A 5,131-nucleotide genomic window follows, 5' to 3' on the forward strand; every position below is an offset into this window, starting at 1 on the left:
CCTGTTAGGATAAAGGATCAATCTAAAGTTTCAACTGTGATACGTAGGGGCTACATTAGAACACCTACACCCTCTGAGCAAATTAGAGTTGAACCTAGCATTGCTATTATCAAAGATCTCCTGTCCGACGATGTTGAGGGACATAATATTCACTTCTGTGAAGATGCTGCTAGAATTTCTAAACCTCATGCTAGAGACAAACATAGGCCTGTTGTTGGCACGCCTGTTGTTTCTGTTAAGATAGGAGATCATTGTTATCATGGTTTATGTGACATGTGTGCTAGTGTTAGTGCAATACCTGAATCCTTATATGATGAAATTAAAGACGATATCGCACCTATTGAGATGGAACCTATTGATGTCACTATTCAGCTTGCCAATAGAGATACTATCTGCCCTTTGGGAATTGTTAGGGATGTTGAAGTCTTGTGTGGTAAAACGAAGTATCCTACTGATTTTTTCGTTCTTGCTACCACACAAGATAGCTTTTGTCCCATCATATTTGGCGAACCTTTCCTCAATACTGTCAATGCTCATATTGATTGTGACAAGCAGACTGTCACTGTTGGCTTTGAAGGAGTGTCACATGCGTTCAATTTCTCCAAGTTTGGTAGACAACCTCATGAAAAAGAGTTGGCTAGTAAGGATGAAATTATTGCCCTAGCTTCTATTGCTGTGCCTCCTACTGATCCTTTAGAGAAATACTTGCTTGAGCATGAAAATGATACGCATATGGATGAAAGGGATGAGATAGATAGAGTTATCTTTGAACAACATCCTATCCTTAAGAATAATTTGCGTGTTGAACTGCTTGGAGATCAACCCCCACCAAAGGGTGATCCTGTGTTTGAGCTGAAGCAGTTACCTGATACTCTTAAGTATGTTTATCTTGCTGAAAAAGAGATATATCCTGTTATTATTAGTGCTAGCCTCTCAGAGCATGAAGAAAAGAAGTTACTAAAAACTCTGAGGAAGCACCCTGCTGCTATTGGATATACTCTTGATGATCTTAAGGGCATTAGTCCCACTCTATGCCAGCACAAGATTAAAACCGATCCTGATTCCAAACCAGTTGCCGATCATCAACGGAGATTAAATCCTAAGATGAAAGAGGTAGTAGGAAAAGAAATACTAAAGCTCCTAGAAGCATGTATTATCTATCCTGTTGCTCATAGTGATTGGGTAAGTCAGTGCGTTGCGTCCCTAAGAAGGGATGTATTACCGTTGCCCCTAATGATAAGGATGAATTGATCCCTCAGAGGATTCTTAGTGGCTATAGGATGGTGATTGATTTTAGGAAATTGAATAAGGCCACTAGGAAGGATCATTACCCTTTGCCTTTTATCGACCAAATACTAGAAAGATTGTCTAAACACACACACTTCTGCTTTCTAGATGGTTATTATGGTTTCTCCCAAATACCAGTTGCACAATCTGATCAGGAGAAAACCACTTCACCTGCCTTTCGGTACTTTTGCTTACAAACGTATGCCTTTTAGATTATGTAATGCACCTGCTACCTTTCAAAGATGTATGATAGCTATATTCTCCGACTTTTGTGAAAAGATTGTTGAGGTTTTCATGGATGACTTCTCCGTTTACGGGTCTTCTTTTGATGATTGCCTCAGCAACCTTGATCGAGTCTTGCAGAGATGTAAAGATACCAATCTTGTCCGGAATTGGGAGAAGTGCCACGTTATGGTTAATGAAGGCAGAGATGAAAAGGAATTTTTAGCAGTCGTGTTTGCGTGTGAAAAGTTCAGATCTTACATAATTGATTCCAAAGTCACTATTCACACTGATCATGCTGCTATTAAGTACCTCATGGAAAAGAAAGATGCCAAACCTAGACTTATCACATGGGTTCTCTTGCTACAAGAATTTGATTTGCATGTTGTTGATAGAAAGGGTGCTGAGAACCCCGTAGCAGATAACTTGTCTAGGTTGGAGAATGTTCTTGATGACCCACAAACCATTGATGATAGCTTTCTTGATGAGCAATTGAATGTCATCAATGGTACACGTAGTACATCATGGTATGTTGATTATGCAAATTATATCGTTGCCAAATATATACCACCTAGTTTCACATACCAGCAAAAGAAGAAATTCTTCTTTGATTTGAGACATTACTTTCGGGATGATCCTCACCTTTATAAAGGAGTAGATGGTGTTATTAGACGTTGTGTACCTCAGCATGAACAGGGACAGATCCTACAGAAGTGTCACTCCGAGGCTTACGGAGGACACCATGCGGGAGATAGAACTGCACACAAGGTATTGCAATCAGGTTTCTAATGGCCCACTCTCTTCAAGGATGCCCATAAGTTTGTCTTGTCTTGTGACGAATGTCAAAGAATAGGTAATATTAGTAAACGTCAGGAAATGCCTATGAATTATTCACTTGTCATTGAACCATTTGATGTTTGGGGTTTTGATTATATGGGACCTTTTCCAAAATCCAACGGGTATACTCATATCCTAGTTGCCTTTGATTACGTTACTAAGTGGGTAGAAGCTATCCCAACTAGTAGTGCTGATCACAACACCTCTATGAGGATGCTTAAAGAAGTTATTTTCCCCAGATTTGGAGTCCCTAGATATCTAATGACTGATGGTGGTTCACATTTTATTCATGGTGCTTTCCGTAAAACGCTTGCTAAGTATGATGTCAATCATAGAATTGCATCTCCCTATCACCCCCAGTCCAGTGGTCAAGTAGAGCTAAGCAATAGAGAGATTAAACTAATTCTGCAAAAGACTGTCAATATGTCTAGAAAGAATTGGTCTAAGAAGCTCGATGATGCACTGTGGGCTTATAGAACTGCTTATAAGAATCCCATGGGCATGTCTCCGTACAAAATGGTTTACGGCAAAGCATGTCATTTACCTCTTGAGCTAGAGCACAAGGCTTATTGGGCAATCAAAGAGCTCAACTATGATTTCAAACTTGCTGGTGAGAAGAAGTTATTTGATATTAGCTCGCTTGATGAATGGAGAACTCAGGCATATGAAAATGCCAAGTTGTTCAAAGAAAAGGTTAAGAGGTGGCATGATAAAAGGATACAAAAACATGAGTTCAATGTAGGTGATTATTGATGACCCACAAGTATAGGGGATCGATCGTAGTCCTTTCGATAAGTAAGAGTGTCGAACTCAACGAGGAGCAGAAGGCTCTGATAAACGGTTTTCAACAAGGTAATAACTGCAAGCACTGAAAGTAGCGGTAACAAGTGATGGTGTAGTGAGGTGAAACGTAGCAAGTGAAAAGTAACAAGTAGTAGCAATGGTGCAGAAAGTGGCCCAATCCCTTTTGTAGCAAGGGACAAGCCTGAACAAAGTCTTATAGGAGGAAAAACGCTCCCGAGGACACACGGGAATTTCTGTCATGCTAGTTTCATCATGTTCATATGATTCACGTTCGTTACTTTGATAGTTTGATATGTGGGTGGATCGGCGCTTGGGTATTGCCCTTACTTGGACAAGCATCCCACTTATGATTAACCTCTCTCGCAAGCATCCGCAACTACAAAAGAATAATTAAGACAACGTCTAACCATAGCATTAAACTAGTGGATCCAAATCAGCCCCTTATGAAGCAACACATAGGTTGGGGTTTAAGCTTCTGTCACTCCAGCAACCCATCATCTACTTACAACTCCCAAATTCCTTCCCCTAGTCCCAAATATGGTGAAGTGTTATGTAGTCGACGTTCACATAACACCACTAGAGGAAAAGACAAGATACAACATATCAAAATACCGAACGAATATCAAATTCACATGACTATTATCAGCATGACTTATCCCATGTCCTCAAGAACAAAAGTAACTACTCACAAAGCATAATCATAATCATGATCAGAGGTGTAATGAATAGCATCAAGGATCTGAACATAAACTCTTCCACCAAGTAATCCAACTAGCATCAACTACAAAGAGTAATCAACACTACTAGCAACCTTCCAAGTACCAATCGGAGTCATGAGACGGAGATTGATTACAAGAGACGAAATAGGGATTGGAGAGGAGATGGTGCTGATGAAGATGTTGATGAAGATGCCTCCCCTCCAACGAGAGGAGTGTTGGTGATGACGATGGCGACGATTTCCCCCTCCGGGAGGGAAGTTTCCCCGGCAGGATCGTCCTGCCGGAGCTGTAGATTGGATCTGCTCAAGTTCCGCCTCGTGGCGGCGGGGAAACCACGAAAAAGCTCCCGATTGATTTTTTTCTAGAACAAAACCCTTCATATAGCAAAAGAGGGGGGCTAGTGGGCCGTCAGGGAGCCCACAAGCTTGCCCTCCGCCACCAGGGGGGTGGCGGTGGCAGGGCTTGTGGCGCCCTGGCAGCCCCCCTCTGGTACTTCTTTCACCCAGTATTTTTTATATAATCCCAAAAAATTCCACGTAACTTTTCACGGCATTTGGAGATGTGCTGAATAGTGGACTAAGATTTGCTCCTTTTCTAGTCCAGAATTCCTGCTGCCTGAATTCTCCCTCTTCAAATAAACCTTGCAAAAGAAGAGAGAAAAGGCATAAATATGATACCACAAAGTAATAAAATAGCCCATAAAGCAATAAATATCAACATGAAAGCATGATGCAAAATGGACGTATCAACTCCCCAAGCTTAGACCTCGCTTGTCCTCAAGCTTAAACCAAGTTCCATAAACATGTCCACATGTTGAGGGACGAAGGTGTCGATAAAACATAATACGTACATGTGGGCATCATGATCACACATAGGACAACAATACATCATAATGATTCTTATGGGAAAGTAACAATACCTTCACAAAGCAAATCATGAAGCAAAAACCTTACCAAGAAGTAATCAACAACAGTCCAAAGTCATTGAAGCAATTGCAATTTATCACAACATCAGAAAGAGTCAAATAAGAGCTTGTAAGGCAAATCCACATACTCAATCATCTCTTTTGTTTTCCACAATTTTTACAACTCACGTGGTACTCATGGTGTCAAAGTTTCAGCTGGACACAGAGGAAGATAGGGGCTTATAGTTTTGCCTCCCAACGATTTACCTCAAGGGTAAAGTCAACAACAATAAAGCATAAGTACTCAACTCCAAGTTGATATATGAATATAGATCTTTCCCAAGCATGTGACGGTAGC

The sequence above is a fragment of the Hordeum vulgare genome, chromosome 2H, assembly GCF_904849725.1.
Source record: "Hordeum vulgare subsp. vulgare chromosome 2H, MorexV3_pseudomolecules_assembly, whole genome shotgun sequence".
NCBI classification, from domain to species: domain Eukaryota; kingdom Viridiplantae; phylum Streptophyta; class Magnoliopsida; order Poales; family Poaceae; genus Hordeum; species Hordeum vulgare.